Source organism: Alligator mississippiensis, chromosome 2 (assembly GCF_030867095.1).
Source record: "Alligator mississippiensis isolate rAllMis1 chromosome 2, rAllMis1, whole genome shotgun sequence".
Taxonomy (NCBI): Eukaryota; Metazoa; Chordata; order Crocodylia; family Alligatoridae; genus Alligator; species Alligator mississippiensis.
The window spans coordinates 120,896,953-120,914,675 of NC_081825.1; the positions used below are offsets into that span (position 1 = coordinate 120,896,953).

General features: G+C 39.8%; 1 protein-coding gene across 3 annotated transcripts in view; it reads right to left on the reverse strand.

Moving 5' to 3' along the window:
• The window catches only part of SYNPO2 (synaptopodin 2), a 137,450-nt gene that overhangs the window by 117,993 nt on the left and 1,734 nt on the right, over window positions 1-17,723 (reverse strand). The window lies entirely within an intron of this gene.

The window sequence follows — 17,723 nt, forward strand, 5'->3', positions numbered from 1 at the left end:
GGGGAACATATCAGAAATGAGTCTGCGAGAGAGCCTGCGGTGGTGGCTGTGTCTGCCTTGAGCTGTCGTACAGTTGTCCAAGGTTTTGAAGACAATGATTAAGAAGGGCAGGTACATGGTAAGAGAAGACCTAGAAAACACAGACACTTGTATGGACCAGTTTTGAATTAGTCCATAAAATGCTTAATCAAATGCTTCCCTATAGTACCTGTGATCTATAACCCTTGTAGAACATGTCCTTCCTTAAGGACATAATTTGTCCCCATTTAAAGCAGTAATCATAAAGTCACCTGTGTTGTCCTACACAGCTCAGAATTCAATAGTGGTAATTTTTTGGTTGAGGAACTCATGTCACTGATAAAAAAACCAACAAGAACAATGGTATAATGCTTGCATGTGCTGTTTAAGCACCAGAATAGGACTGTAACTTCCAGTGCTGCTTTTCTTTCTCCAAAAAAGAAGTTAAGCTGACTCATGTTGCCTCAGAAAATGGCTGTGACTTTGCTGGCATCACCCTCATTAAACTAATTCTGGTGGAAATGTCTATTTTGATGTTCTATTTTGTAGCATCTACTAGTGCCCTCCCTTGCTTTTCTAGGAAACATGCTTTATAAGGCCTGGAGAGTTTTTAAGCAGATGTCATAAGCCACTGCCTTTATAAATGAGACTAAATTTAAAGGAGAAGTCAATGCTCAGCTTCTCTTTTACTTTATTATTTTACCCTGAAACTTACCTTTCTCTTATAGACCTATATATGGCCATTAATAAAATAGTTGTGTGTAACTAGGGAAATCTTCTCTACCACTGGCGTGTCTCCCATTTATGCTCAACCTTCTATGACATTACTCAGATTATGCCTTACAATTTAGAGTGCTCCCTTACTGAACAGTCTGCTCATAGCCATTTTGCAAAATCCGTATAAATCATGAGATTTCAGCCTGACCTGTACAAAAAGCACTCCTAAAACAGACACACACAGACATATATACACACACACAGAAGTACATTTGGGTCATTGCATCAAAGGGAAATTACACTACTTTACAGATCTAGTTGTGTTCCTTTTTCCATTTTAAACCTAGTAGGACCCAAGAATCCACATGTAGAAACATGCCCTATTCCAGTGCCCTCTGCAGATGCAGAAGATCCTGAATGTAGGGAGCAGGTTGCAGGAAATGCCTACATGGAATGTGCACCCCTCTTGGACCACTGACCTTCCAAGACCTCTTACAAAGGTATTTAAAGATATAGAGAATAGATATCTGTGACTGAAACTGCAATGGCACTGCACAGGTTACTATTCCAGGAAGGATGCAGTAGTAGAATGGCATGGAGGAAGAAGGGGAGAGTTCATCAATGCAGCCTCTGCAGACACACAGTCTATTCCATAAACTCTATATTGGGCAATTGTGTTCTAACTCTGAGCAAGGCATGAATGCAGATGGTCCTCACTGCTGAACAGTGACGTTCCTTAAAGCAATTGCAGCATGATTTTTACCAGACGTTGTCAATTGGTTGAGAGGGTTGGCCTACATGGTGTTCCTCTATCACCATAATTACAGCCGAATCCTTATCATATCACACACATGGGACCAACAAAAGCCTGTGACATTAAGCAGTGTTGACAGTAATGGGAGCTGCATATCAGGAGGTGGCACATGACAGAGAAGTGGTTCACAAACTGACAGCAAGAGTTAAGATCATTCTCATTCTGCATGCAGAGTTTACCCTGAGTGTCCACAAAATATGCTTACTCATATTCTGAGCGCGTCACCAAGGGCAGAACCATGGCTAAATTTGGAGGGGTTATAATTTACAACCTCCTCTGGTACTTTTGTAGAGCTTATGTAATGTCCAACTCACATTTATTTAACATCTAACATAACCAATAAAGTAAAAACCATAAACAATTTACCATTTAAAAAATTATATACTAACTGACTGAGGGGAGGAGAGGCTATATCACTGCACAAAAGGCTGGGCAGGATTAATCATCTTCTCCTGCATGCCACTTTCTGACCCTTTTATTAATCCTTTTAATCTCTTTTTCAAGATTTTCACAAGCACACCCCAAAAAGTATACTACATAGTAAGAACTCATGCACTCTATACCAGTGGTAGGCAGTAGCATAACTAGGATGGGGTAAGGGGTATACCAGTCCCAATCACTGACTTAGAGGGAATACCAGTATGGCCCCCCTCACCCCCAGGAATCTTTTCAATGGCTGGGAAAGCCCTGTGCAGCCTGGTCATACTGAGCTCCCCACAGTGTATCTGTGGAAGAGTGGGGTGAGTAGAAGGCTGGATTCAATGGCTCTGTGAGAGGTAAGTTGCCAACTCCTGCTTTACACAATTTATCTAGGAGATAAATAGCTCATGACATTATAGCCCTAGGCAAGCCACGCTCAAGTGCTTCAATGTTCAGGCACCAAACAAGCACCTGACAAGCCGATCTTACCATTATTTTAAATAATGTAATTTTTGCTATTGTGTATCTTTACATATGTTTCTTCAGCAAGGCAAATGGCTTTGGCAATAACTGCCTGCTTTGATCTGAGAACATCATTCATAATTGTGACACGGAGTGGTAATTTAGCCAACAGAGATCACTGTAGTTGTTGACATTCAGTGGTTTGTGAATATCTAAACTAAGAGTAAATGGAGGGATCTTTTTGCATTGTTATGTATAGGAGTCGGCCAGCACTGATGAAAGCTGTGATAACAAATGGAGTGTGTTATAAAGAGGAGTAACATTATCTGGGTTTGAAACCAGTATAGTTGAGGAGGTATAAATCCCTGACTGTTTAATGTAAAAGGACACAGTTCAATGTAAAAGTGCTCAAAAGAAATAATCTTTACCAGTACAGGAGACATTTTATATTGACATGTGCCCAGGTACACTAAATGTTGCACTGATTAACCTCTTTCACTAAAAAACTGCACCTCTCAACTAAAATAGTTAAACTGGTGCAGAAACCACGTGTATATTAGGCTTGAGAAGAGCCAAGTAAAAAGCCCGCTTTGAAACTTTAGAGCAGGTTAATCTCACTTGTTGGGGATTATATTACAAATGGGAAAACAGGTTATTTATGGGTTTAGGAAGCTTTTTGAATGAGACTGGACTCATGTGGGCTGATTTGGAGGCTTTGTGTGAAATCCATAATTTTGCATTGGTATGCCAGGAAACCAAGGTGAATCCCTGCAATTTCCACTGAGCTGTGCTTTGAGATTCGAGGGTTGCATGAATTTGACACTCATGTAAAACTCCAGGAACATGTATCCAGAATTCAATCCTTTGTGAAGTGACATGGCAGTTTTTTGCATGATATTAGCTATTAATATACTTGTATATTATCTTTTTCAGACACCTTTCAGACACCACTAGCTCTCATTCCTTCTGCCTGAAGATCATATTAATTTCTTAGATACCCGCATACAACTTCCTTTGGAGTCAATAGGAAATCCTTACATATATTCCAGGACTGAATCTTTAGCCCATAATGACAAATACTTTTAACAGCTCTACAGATATTTTCCTGATAAGAGGGCCATGGTAAATAGAAAATGTTTTATCCCCCATGGATTCTCATCTTCTATCTAACCTAGCGGTTCTTTCTTAGAAACAAGGCATCCCCCATTAAACACAAGGAACCCCTTAGGAAATGCCAGTTCTTAGCTTTTACTAGTTTACTTATAAAATAATGGTGCATTTGTTCCGTTGCAAGGAATTCAGAACTGCAACAGGTGAGAATATTTATAATGCTATGAATTCCTATTTGAAATATCTGGGTCTATCTTGTGACCTGTTTGCATGCCTCACAGTGCTAATATTTTGGGAAACCCTAAAAATGATCTCTTGGCACCCCTGGTGCTATGGTACCCTGATTGAGAATTACTCATTCAAACCCTAGACTAAGGGAGGGAATGTTGTGTAAATGTATCAAATGAAGTTATCTCTGTATAGATGAGGGATTAAATGGTGTTGCAAACTGTTTCCTTCTCCTTCCCATTCAGAAGCATTGCACACTAGTCTTTCAGAAATCTCAAAGAAACCTAATCAAGATGAGCTTTCCACCATACTTTGCAAACTTGAAAGTTTCTGGGGACATCTACATGTGCCATTAGGGGGCAGCAATAACCTGTGGAGCACGTGCCATTAGGAGGCAGCTTATTGCTCTGCAGTTTATTGCTCCTGGGAAGCTCCTGGGCATGCATCTGCACATTGATCACAGCACACTGGACTGGGTTGCAGCAGCCCTGGGCTAGCAGGAGGCCTGGGAGGGGCAGCCTGCCAGCCCAGGGCTGCTCTGACCAGGCTTGGTGTGCTGCAGAGGGGCCAGCTGGGTCATGAGGGTGCTTCAGTGCAGGATTAGCCAGCAGGCAGCCCCAGCACTGAAATACCATCATGCCCCAGCCATTTGGCCAACATCTATATGTATGCTGCTGCATATGAAAAAACTCCACAGGAGGGTAGTATTGTAGTGTACAAGTACTACCGTGCTGCAGAGTTTATTAGTTTTGTGAGCCCTAATGGGGGCGCACATGTAGATGCTGAGACATTTACTGTGCAGATAGTTAATCAGCTGCACAGTAAATGGCTCATATAGATGTACTCTGTAACTGAAACCCAACCTCCGAGCTTTAGGTTCAGTCCCTAGGGCTAGGGACAGACATTTAAAAAGCCTGAGTCTCAACTGATTCAATCTTTGCAGGTTAGTCTAACCTGGCTAGGCTAAACTGGTTTATAACCACACAGAGATCCCCTCTGGACTGAAAAAATTCAGGCACATGCCTACAGTGGCTCAGGATAGAAGCTGGGAGGAGAGAAGGGGGGAGGAGGAGCAATAGAGTTCCCCTCCCTTCCCTTCCACAGGGCTGAGTTGAGGTGGGCATGGCCAGGCCCCAGCAGGATGCTCTGATGTCCTTCCTCCCACCCCATGAGCAGCCCAGCTCATTATTGACCTTCCCCCCAGCTCATTATTGTCCTTCCCCCCACCCCATGAGCAGCCCAGCTCATTATCACCCCTAAGTCAGTGTTTATCAACCCATTAACAAAACAAAGCCTCTCTCCAAGCTCTTCTTAAACAGCTTTTCCAAGGAAGGTCATTAAGCTACCTGTTGATTAGATCCAAAAAGCCTGTCCCAAAAAGCAGGAAGTTTCTCTCTTTAACATGAAAAAACATCAGTATAGCATGGGACAGTATCAGCAGGTGACCTATTCTGAGAAGGACACAAAGAGGGAGCCATTATTTTGAATAAAAGTAAGGATGCGGACCAGCGATAAGTCCTCTTGTCCTTGAAACTTTACAGTATTTTTGGCTCTTGTTGGAACAAGAAGTGGTCAAAAACAGAAAACTAGTAAGAAAAAAGTTATGCTGAGCATCTTCAGACCTCAAGCAAACAAAAGAGAGAAAAAAGATGTGTTTTACTACAGTTCAAGTTAGGTAGAAAGTTCAGGTTGGTTCTTACGCTATGTAAGCTGGGTTGCCTATACTTCTGTTGAATCCCTGAAAGCATTTTTCTTGTAGACATGCAGCCACTTCCCCACTCTTTCCACTTCTAAGATTTTGCTAAAATATGGTTCAATCTTTGTTTCTTCACTTTTACTTCATTACCCAGAAGTTGATGAGCCATGCCTCATCTGAATTCTTCAAAGCCTAATTATACAGAAATCCAAAGGGCTCAGGTTTGAGGCTGATGGGGACAGTTCACTGCAGTACTTACTTTGGCTTTAGTCAAGAACACCAAATGTGAATTTATGCTAATTCTGATCTGCAAAGGCTAGCTATGCAAATTTTGGTTTCAAGAAAACAATAACTGAATAAAGCACATTAGTTGTACACAGTATGGCACCATTGTTTTCATTAAATGCATTTCAATGCCTAATTCGTTCATGCATTAACATTAAAAAAGCCCTATGATGGACCTCAATGATGACAGTCTTCCGAAACTAATTATCATGTTTCTTTTTGTTCTGTTCTCTTCAGTGTAGTAAAAAAGCTACTCAATGTCTCTTCATATTAGATTAAGGTAGATTGACAAATTTGATTTTCACAATTGCCATATAGTTACAGAATTATAATCCTGACTATGATGGTTTGGAATATTTTCCTTCTGCTGAATTATAGCAATTTGAAAGTAAAACCACTGTTTGAATCACTAATCATCCCATGAACTCAGAAAGCTTTTGATAAAAATTTCCAGATGGTCTGCAAAAGTACAAAGAATGCTACTTTACTAGTATATCTACTGATGGGTTCACTTCAAGATATTTCCAAGAAGAAATGAGCTGTAAATTAAGAGAGATTTCAACACCCCAAAATTAGGGGTGCCTGGGTGTTTTTATTATCCATTTTAATCTGATCTGGGTCTAGTTAGGCACTATGGAGATAGACATTATGTCAAATTTAAATCATCTGAGTTTTCAGCCAACTCAACAAATTTCAGAGGTTTTACAATCCAGAAACTTGGGGTTGGGTCCATTTCTGGTTCAGAATTTAGATTTGGTTTAGTTAAACACCAAAACATCTTATCCAAATATTCTAAGTCTTTCAAATGTAGGTGAAAAATTCACAGAGGCAGTGCTTTTTTTAAAAGCATGTATGTAGGCAGGGCCGTCCCTAGCAGGGGGTGAATCAGAGTAACCGCCCTGGGCCCCACACCATTCTAAACAGCAGCTGAATTCCCCAACTCCTGGGAACTTCTGTTGGATCCAGGGCATTGTTGTAACTCATGGCACTTCCTGAGAAGCTTCATGAGTTACAATGGGGAGCTGCTTTTCTATCTGTGCCTTAGGTTTCAGGGTATGATAAATGAGGTGGAAACTTGCTTTTTCGGAATAAATTTGCTCAACCTCAGGTTTTTGTCTGGGGATTGCCCACCATTTTCAAAATGGTCTTACTTTGTGGTAAATTAGGTCAAGCAGCAAAGTATACTGACAGTGGAACAAAGTAGAGCTATAGAAATCACAATGAAATTAGCAGGCTGAGCTGGGAAGGTTCTATTTTATACCCAACTTTGCAAATGGTCCTTTTAATTTTGAGTTAAAAAAGCACATAAAAGTTTATATCACTTCATATTGGATTATTATTATTATTTTAGAGTACCCAACAGCTACAATTATAGTGATATTTTTTTCTGGGAACTTTTTACATTTAAAAGTGTTTTAGTTCTGATTTAGAATAAAAAATAAAATTTGTTTACATTTCCTGCAAAATGGAAATTCCAAAATGTTTCCTTTTGGGTCCATTTTGAAATTTCATTTAACCTCAAAATGTCAAACATTGGTAGAAACATGTGGTCCTTTTGTTAAACAGATTACATTCTAAATGTACATGTGGCATAATGTGCAAATAGCAAATGACAAGGTGTGAAATGGTGTGCCTATCATGATGTTATATACTTCTGGTTTTGTTTTACATGTATGTTCTGTTGGCACTACTCCTGCATGGTATAGAACAGCTGCCATAAAAAGAGCACCAGAACTAATGGCAGGTGTTTCTACAAAATATAAGTACCTATACATTCAGCTAATCAGAATTTGTAAGATGGTAACAGCACCATCTGGTGATATTCCATAATACTATACCTGCAGTGTGAATAGTGTGAAACCAATTTGGTCATATATACGTGTTGATAGTTCAAGTAAAAGTGGTATTGTTGGGTCATTATAATTCATTCCCTTAAATTAACAGAATCTTCTTACATATACTTATCAACACGCACCACATCTAAAGACAAAATTTAACTGGTAACTTTCATATACATTTAGGGGTGGGAAAGGACCTTAGTAGATCATCGAGTTGTTACCTACTTGACCAGTCCGCTAAAATACGATTTATACCAAAAGTTGTTTAAAATAAAATATTCTTCTTTAACCAATTACGTAATTTTATAAAGCACCTTCTATAACATTACCTTATCACTGAGAGAATAATTCCTTTATATGCTGATCCGAGAATTTAAATGAAACAATGCTGGTTCTCTACCTCACCCCTGCCAGCCAAGCATTTGGTAAATATTGTTTTTCATTTTTGAAATCGCAATTAAGAAAATTAAATGAGTACCTTCCTATACCACAAGTACCTTACAACACATTAAGTCATTTTTTATGTTAGAGTTAGTCTAAAACAGTCTACAATCCAGTAAATGCTCCTGATTTGAACACACATATACATCTCTTCCACAACTATTGTTGACTATTATTTTCACAACTATTCAAGGCAACTGGCTATGAATAGATGATAATATAGTGAAATTATTTCTTTATTTCAGATGATTTCTACATGTTCTTTTCATTTTAAAATAGTGAAAGTTAGCAGCTGGAGTCTGAAATGAACTCCATGAAACAACAAAATGTAATTTGGAGAATAAGATACAGAATGCCACGCAGGAATTGCATCACCTGTACCTTGGCAACTTTGGATTCTGTGTCACATAATAGTTCATTTTTGGTAGAAAGTGTTCAGCAATAATTTGAATCCCACCAAGTTCCACAAAAGATGGCAATCATTATTTCAACCCAACAGAAAAGGCCCCTAAAGCTGTGTCTAGGTGTTCAATGGCATTTTCAAAAGAACCTATGTGCCCAACCCCCACCTGTCACCCCATACGTGTCGCCACTGGATCCAGGGGTGGGAGGAGCTCCAGAGCAGCTCCCACTCAGTTCCAGCTGGGCTGCATGAGGAGCCTGGCTTACCCAGAAACCCATGATCAGATGGGGACAATAGCAGTGGTAGCACATTTCTCCTCCCTGTTTGATATCACTTCCAGCTACCCCAGCTGGACTGGGGCAGGATGACCAGGACAGTGGGTGTGACAGGAGGGTCTCCCCTTCCTGCAACCAGAGGTGTAAGTGGAGAGAGCCAGGGAAGGAAGGAATAGGAGAGAAGGTACCACTGAGCACAGAGGGGAAGGAAGCGGATGCTGATAGTGGGTGGCTTTGGCTCCTGTATCATGGGTTGCCCCCCCCCCAAGTTGGGGAGACAGGCTAGAATTGGGGTGCATCCAGCCCTGCATCACTGGTCGCTGTTTCTGCACCCCCTTTTCAAATCCCAGATCTCCCTACATTTACGCAGAAGTCTCGCTAAGTGCATCAGTGTCATTATACTGGTATAGGTAAACCACTATAGTAATACTGGCAAAGGAGCCATGTAAACAAATACTCTTTTGGAATAAGAGTGTCTTTTTATCTTAGTTTAAACCACTTCTAGAGTGACATGAAACTGGGGGCGAAAGGAGCAATTCCCACATGAAAAGTCTTACACTGGGATAACTAATCCCAGTCATTTCTCTCCTATGTAGATAAGACTACAGTAAATAAAGAGCTCTTGTTTGTTATGCTGTTGCTGAAGCCTGATTTATGAGCATTAAAGTTTCCCTTTTTTTAAACATATAAACTGAAATATTGGCAGTATCTGGCTCTGTAAAGACCTCCAGGACATGCATGAAAATGAAACATATACTCTCAGGGAGATCTCTATTTTTTTAAATTACATCATTAATTATTGCTATCCGAGTGCACAAAAGCATGCTAGTATTACCCGACCCCTACTCAAATTGCTTACATTTTGAGATTAGACATGAGGTAATCAGTGGAAGGGTATATCACTTTCTCCCACTTCTGTTTCCAAAACAGTTCATTCTGTCATTTCATTTGAAATTTTACAGTATTCATTGATATTGGCTACAAGCATCCATAGTGTTCAAAGTGACTGTGGCTCACTCCCCACCATCAGAGCTGCTCAGCTGGTAAAAGGATGGTAGAAGTCTTCAAGGCCTGACCTCTGCTAACAGCAGGATACTGAATAAAGTAGATCAGTGACTTAATCACATCAGCCCTTCCCCATGAGGAGTTTTGTTCATGATTTATGTTTCTAATTAAATAATTACACCACAATCTGTTGTTTTAAAGGCCCATCCTTCCTCTCATAAAGTCAAGGCAAAACTCCCATTGAGTTCAATGGGAAAATAAGGGAGTTCTTTTCACAAGGCTTTCTCTAAGGCAGTTTTGACTGCTCAGATTTTAGAACAAAGATTCAACATTTGTGCTGTCACAGCAGAAAACATTAATATTCTGCTAGTTCAGGGGGGTGGGGGCAGGGCAGCCTGTGGTGCACTTGGCATCAGTGATATGGGCAGCCTCTGTCTGTGGCACATGGTTAGGTAGCAGAGAGGGCAGACAGCACAGCAGCAGGTAAGGCAAGGAACAGAGAGCAGAACAACAGATAGAGCAGAGAGTATAGGACAAGGGGCAGAAAGCAGAGCAGCAGATAGAGCAGGGGAAAGGGATCAGAGGGGAGCTCAAGAAGGGGGTGAGGCTAATTTGTGGCACACTTCTGGTGGTTCACCTATTTGAGACAGAGGTTAAGGACAAAGAATACTGATGATATTCAGGAATACCTGTCTGTCATTAAGGATATTGGTTATTCATTACTCTAGGGCTACAGCACTGACTTTAGTAGCATCTTGCTTTATCTTTATAAGCTTTGTTCCTTAAATTTCAAGCCTGTAGCAATTGTGTCACACTTGGCATATTTGTCCACGCAGAAACTGTTATATGTGCAAGCACGAAGACTAATGATCTGCACAGAAAATGAGAGCTATCCTGCAATTGTGGCATCTTTTAAAAATTTATTTTTGAAAGGTGAGTATGAACTGACATGGATTCTCTGTTAGGAAGAGTAAAGCTCTTTCTGTGATGTGCACAAAAACTGGGATTATCCTTTTACAATATGACACAATCCTAAAAGACTTCATAAACATAATAGTCTCTCATGATGCTTTGTTTTGAATTGGGCCAGAAAATCCTTACCACTATGTTCACAATACAAATAATATGCAAATAACAAAAAAAACCCCAAACCTACAATAATGCCTTGGGGTATATTTTAAGTGTTTCCAACAAAAGACTCAATCAATGAAGCCAAACTCTATACAAAGGAACTAATGTAATTCATATTTAGATACAGCCTTTGCTGTTTTTAGAATGAGCTAATATGCATTGTATTGTTCATTCTGTCCCATTGGAAACTCTCCTAGTATAAGTTTTGAAATGTATCTATTAGAAACAAGTACAAATTAATATACCTATCTGAACTGTCTATCTATCTATCTGGATTTGCTTAAATGCTTTTGGAATGCATGCTAAAATTAATGCGTTATGTAGGGTGCCTGTCAAAAACAGGGTAAATATTCACGTGTCCATTTAGGAACACAATCCTAAATTGTCAGTGCCTTAGTACTAAACACTTCCATTGGCACAGCTATTGGAATGCAAAAATTTCCTCCACAATGAAGTGCCTTAAGAATTCACAGGCCCAGATAGACCTTCCACTAAGGTACACTGCAAAATATTTTTACAATGCTTTTCTTGTTCTGAAAAGGCAGCAGTACAATTTCTCAGAGACATTGTTGTTCAGAACTAGCCAGTGTCAACTTGGTTTTGGCAAACTTATTTTATTGTTTCAAAAATAAGTTAATCAAATCTCTGTATTGTCTTGTTCCTGCCTTGTTATAGTCAACTGAAGATTTGCCAATAGAAGCTGAATTGAGGCCTGTGTGCCTATGCAAAATTATATCAGCTATTAAACTGGGTTAGTCCTAGGTAAAGGATCCAGTAAAATCTCCTTCAGAAAAGGGAGAGAAATGCAACTGAATCAAACAATATCTTGAGCAAATGACTGTGTAACCAGACCTTACGGGGTACCTTGAGTACCAATAAATATAGGCTGTCAGACTGGGAAGAGGAGTGAATTTGAAAATAAGGGTTTCAGACTGGAAAAATGAGTTATATTTGAAATGAATTAACTAATAAACTTTAACAAACAGTTTTAAACACAACTTAGGACAAGTTGAGTTTAAAAACATATGAGCTCATTCCACCTCAGCTTGAAAGTCATTACTGGGATAACCATGACCAGCAAAGATTTTTAAACACAAGTTGCCCTATCTACACTAGCTATAAAGTTGTATTTACAACTGTATTTTTTGAGATGTTAGTTGGCACACTTTCAAATATGATATAGTTTTCCCTTTCTAGGGAAACTATAAAAGATTGCTTGTTGTCATCCTGCAAGCATCAAGCATTTCAATTTTGGTCAGAATACAGAGAAAGTGAATCAGACCCTAATATGAGTAGGATTCCACCACTGCACTTATTCAACATTAATGAAGGTACCTGAATATGAACTTTTATCAGCATCAGTTCAGGTGGTTTCAACCCTTTGTTTCACTTTCAGTTTCAGGTTCTTTTGAACCCAGTGAAGTGAATTTGAAATTGAAATTGCAACCAGAGAGTTTTGTTGGACAGATGCATAAAACTAATATAATTGTGTGACCAATTGCCTTTGGCACAGCTGGCAATCATAGTTTCATTGTGAAATCAAAGATAAAACAGAAATATTATCTATCCAGGGATGGTAAAATGGTCTGTTCTTAGTTTTGGCAAACCTAATTGGTTTTCTTTGAACCCTGAATTAGCCAAATATCTCATGGTTTGAGCTAGATCTATGGTTAATATTTACAAAAATAATCTGAAACCAAAAAAACTGGAGATTTCAATGTAATTATATTTTTTAGGTTTGATGTATAAAAATGTTTTATGTGAAAGCAAAACTTTTTGGATGCAAATATTCTTCATAAAGGGAGCATCTACATGTTGCCTTACAGTGATATAGTGATGTGCTACATTGCTGTATGGTGCACTACGTTGACATAGAGATTACGTGGGCCTACATGTGATCGGCAGCTACGTCACCATAGTGGCAACGTTCCCCCAGTATAGTGTGTCGCTACGGTGATGTAGCGGTGAAATCTAACCAAGTGCTGCACACATGGCACAGTAACTGCCTGTACGCCACCATGGTTTAGTACTTCCAAAAGCAAGTACTAAAGCACAGCACCATAGCAATGTCACTGTGCAGCAGTATGTAGATGCACCCAAAGTGTTGCAAATTAATTCATTCTAGTTTTTCCAAAAAATACACTCCGCTTTTGATCTTCCAGTGCAAAAGTTTTCCCAGCTGCTGTTAGGCACTTAGGGCATGTGAACACTTTCATGGGACTCGGTCTATGATCACACAGATTGCTTTAAACTGTGTGATCATAGATTGAGTCCCTGCTTGTGCATATGTTTGTCGGTGCCAGGAGTCACACCAGGAACAATTTAAGTAAATCCAGGTGGGGGGTTAGCACATCCATGGATGGGGAGGGCAGGTGTCCAGGCAGAGGGAGAGAGGGGGTTGGAGGATGAGGGAAGAGGTAGGAAAAGTGCAGCCCTGGGGCTTTCCCAGTCCCAGGCTTGCATTCCAAATGTGTGGGCACAAGTTAGCCTGATCTACATAGTGCACTTCTTTAGGTGAACTAAATTATAGCAAGAAGGCCATTTTGCCCAATCTAAACATCATAAATGTATGTACAATTTGGCACTTAGCCTGACCTAACCCGAGTTTAGGTTAACCTTAGTGTAATGTTTAGGCATATCCTCAATCTTGTACAGATTAAAACAAAGGAAGGGAAATTTGCAGTGGGTTTTATCTCACTTTAGAAAATATATTTTCTGAAGTTTACAAAGAATTCACCTGTACTGCAAAATATATGGTAAATCTCTGTTACTGTTTTACAAAAATATCTATTCTTTCCCCTAGCAAAATCATATATTATTTTGTCATTCATATCAGAAAGAGCAAGATCAAGCCCAATGTTTGTAAGATCAGATCCAGTGTTTGTGCCCATGGAGATAAAACATGTCAGCTTGATACCTTTGGAAAGAAGGCTTTGGTGTATAAACATTTTTATATTCAGAATAGTCTCAGAACTTGAAATGAGGCACATTTCTCAATAGTGCTAATTCCCCTAGACTAGGGACAGACATTGAGCCTGAATTGAATCAATCTTTGCCGGTTAGTCTAACCTGCAAAGCTTGAACTGATTTGGAGGTGGATAGACATTCCCTTTTCATTCTAGAAATGCAGGCACATGCCAGCAGTGGCTCAGGCTAGAAGCCGGGGGGCACTAGGCCAGCCTTCCCTTTGCTTCACAGTGTTGATCTTAAGGGGTGTGGCCAGGCCCTGGCAGGACATTCTGATGTCCCCCACCTCTCCTGAACAGCCCAGCAGGGAATGTTCATCCCCCTTAACTCATGGTGTTATCAACCCATTAAGAAAACAAAGCCTCTCTCAAACTCTTCTTAAACAGCTTTTTCAAGGAAGGACATTAAGCTACCTGTTGATTAGCTCCAGAAAACCTGTCCACCTTTTTTATTTCCCATAGCACAGACCGTAGCCAGAATGTGGTCTGCTAGTGAATACTGAGGTGTCTGTGTAAGGCAGAGAGGCAGGAGGAATAATCCCTGCTTAGAAGGGAGAAGTCAGGCAGACACTCTGTGCCTGCAAGTCTCTGCCGGAGCTGCAGCCAGGGAGCAGAGGGGAAGGGCCAGCCCTGCTGTGAAGCAGAGAGCCCCACTCAGCCCAGAGAGCATGCCGAGATGCTGGAGGAGTCTGGTTTATCTTAAACTAGCAAGGGGTCTGAGACAGACATCGAGTAAACTGATATGAGCCAAATCAGTTAAGTCTGATACTACATTCAACCAGGTTTATCTCAAACCAGTTGCAGCCATTTTCAAACCGGTTTATGTGCACTGAACATCTGTTCTGTTGCAGGTTTAAACCAGTTTCTCATCACTTAAACCGGTTTATGTGTAATGCCTGTCCCTAGAGCCTCAAGCATTAATAAAACATTCTACATAATAGTTCAGAGGGAACTGGAGCCTGTTCTTTTTTACTTTCACTGGTAATTCTTTTTTTCTTTTAGGGTAGTGATATGGAAAAAAGGATTGAATTTCCTTTGAAATGTGCAGGGGTCTGAGTAATGGAACTTATGGTGCTTGACTAGTTGAACTCTGCAAATAAGTCCCCTACCTTAAGCTAACAAGACTTTGACAGATATAAGTAAATGAGATCATTAAGCTGCTATTTGTTACACATAATAAATCAAATGCATCCATGGTATAAAGTCATTAGATTTCTCAATAGCATGATACTAGGAATGAATTTGCCACCCTTCCCCCCCACCCCACCCCACATAATGTAATGGTGTTTGGTAGGAAAAATCAGAGAACTAAATTGGAAAGTCATGTTTCTCTTTTAGGTGGGTTTTTAAAGATAAGTTATACAGATATTTGATTAATTTAAAGTTCTGAGTAGATTTCAGGAAAAAGTACAAAAAGGGAATTCAAAGATAAGGTTGGCCTTCAGTCCTTCACTTGTGTCATTGTGAAAACAAGGACATGGGCCCAAAGTGACAGCTTATTCTCAAATCTCTTATCATCTGAGGCAGTTCTTACTGTTATTTCAGAACCATTTCCCTGCTTCAGGAAAACCCTTAGGCTTTTGCTATTCTAAATAGGAATGTGTCATGAATGGTCTTAGTATGTTCACTGTATATCTGACCTCACAATTCTGTTCTTGGGTTTAAAATGTTGTATAGCCAAGTTCTTAATAAAATATAGGAAAACCCTCTTTAAATAAACCTCTAAAATTTTTCCATAATGTATTTATTAATGAACTGTTGGGAGGGTATCATTTTGGTAGATTAATGGCTTTAACAGCTTTTCATCAAAGGGGACAAACAAATCAAAGTTTGTTCTGAGTGAGAATTATTCCCTTCCTTGCCACCCTCCAAATAACTAGAATTAAAATGGTCAGAGTAGTTTAAATCTTATTTAAAGATGAGTTTTTGTAAGCAGGTGAATTCTGCCACCACATTATGAGCCTGTGATTTTATTGGAATTTTAACATAAAAAAAACGGACATTATTATATGAGGATTTAAGGACATCATTTTATAAGGACACACATACATGATGTGGTGTGAGTATTCTGAGTAAGTAAAAAATAATACAGAGATAATAATGAAACTTTGGGGTAGAGGGAACTACTACCCCTCGAACAACTCTTGGAATGAGAAAACCAGACCCTGCTCCATACATCTAGACAAGACTCTCAGCAATTTTCAAGGGACTTCTGTTTATTTATGTACTGTGAAAATGGGACAATTGATCAGGTATCACCCAGTCATATGTCATCTTTTTGTTAACTATAATAAAACTATATTTCTTTGCAGCAAATATAAATTAAGCAGCAAATTACAAAAACAATTTTGAATAGTGATCAGTGTGACTAGTGATCTTTTTTGTTTGTTATATATCCAATGTTTCCTTTTATAAGTGCAATAGAGGCAATTTTTCCCCCTGTCTTTGTCACAGCTTCATGGATTATCTCATTTCCCTCTGCTTTATACTTCTCATGCTTTTAGTTGTGCATCACAGGTCCCATTCTGCTGGGGGCCTGGCTCTGAGTGGGTTTTCCTCCAGATCACATTGGCACTACAGTGTACTCAAATTGCACTGGGCACCTCTGAGAGCAAAAGCTCATCAGCATTCCCAGCTCCTGCTGACAGAGAGAGGCTAAAGCCAGAAATAAACACGGAGGGCCAGATCCTCAGTGGTAGTAAATTGGTAGAGATCCACTGACATCTTTGAAACTGGGCTGATTTATTCCAACTGATGACGGGGATCTTGAACTTTTGAAAAAAAACATGGTAAGACAGTTTGGACAATGGTTCACTGTTAAATCCTGAGCCAGATAGAAAAATTGCCATATGGTCACATATCATCTTCATAATCAAAAACACAGGAAATCTTGGGGAAAGTCCCCCAACTTTTTAAAGGATTATTCCAATTAGCGCTCATGAAGAGTTGCTAGGCTGATAACAGTATAAGCTTTTATTTTTTTCTATCTACAGAATGTTCCATACATGAGTACTTCCAGGCTGAAGGCTGCCAACAGACCAAAGGCTGTTTGGAGTTTGGAGGGAGAAATGTTGTGCAGGAGAAAGAGGGGGAAATGTATTGGCACAAGCCGATCATAAGCCCTGCTCTGTCCGGGCACCTACAGTCCAACAACGGGAGAGGGGAAGGATTGGCTGACCTGGAGATACTCTAGATGTGAACATCAATTGGAGAGCTTGACAGCAGAGCCCCTAGTGATCCCTGTTTGGATTTTAACAGTTCTGCCCCTGGAAGGTCACTGGGTTGGGAGGGAAGGAGAGGAGGGCTGACAAAGGGGGATCTCAGAAAAAGTCTTGGCCTTTAGCTGGACCTTCAACCAGACAAAAAGTGTAAGCTTTCAATTACTATTGGTTTGGACCAAATCACAAGCAGCAGCAGAGGAAAGGAAAGCTGGGAGCTTGTAACCAGCCCCACAAGCCTTCAGCTGACCAACAGTCCCTTAAAGATATAAAGATACACATATATATGTGTGTATGCATGTGTATGTATGTGTGTGTGTATACACCCTCCCCCCCCCATATATGTGGTTTATGTCACAAAGTGCATTCAATTTGTTGCATTACTTGGCCTTTTACTTGGCCTTTTTGTATGAAAAAACACACATATTTCTGTAATGATCTACCACATCTAAAAGATACTTGATTTTTCTTTCTTGAGAGGGGCCATGATGGTTACTAGTCTGAATGGCTCAGCCAATGTCAAACATTATTGGTTCAGATGAGGGAGAGCTACTGGATTTGATTTTGCAAATCCCCCTGTCTGAAATAGAGATGAGTTGAACCAAAACCATATGTCATCATAATTATCATGGATTTGCTTTTGGTTTGACAAAAAGGCCACTCCCTTCTGTCCATTTCGTTACTTTTGACATTTTT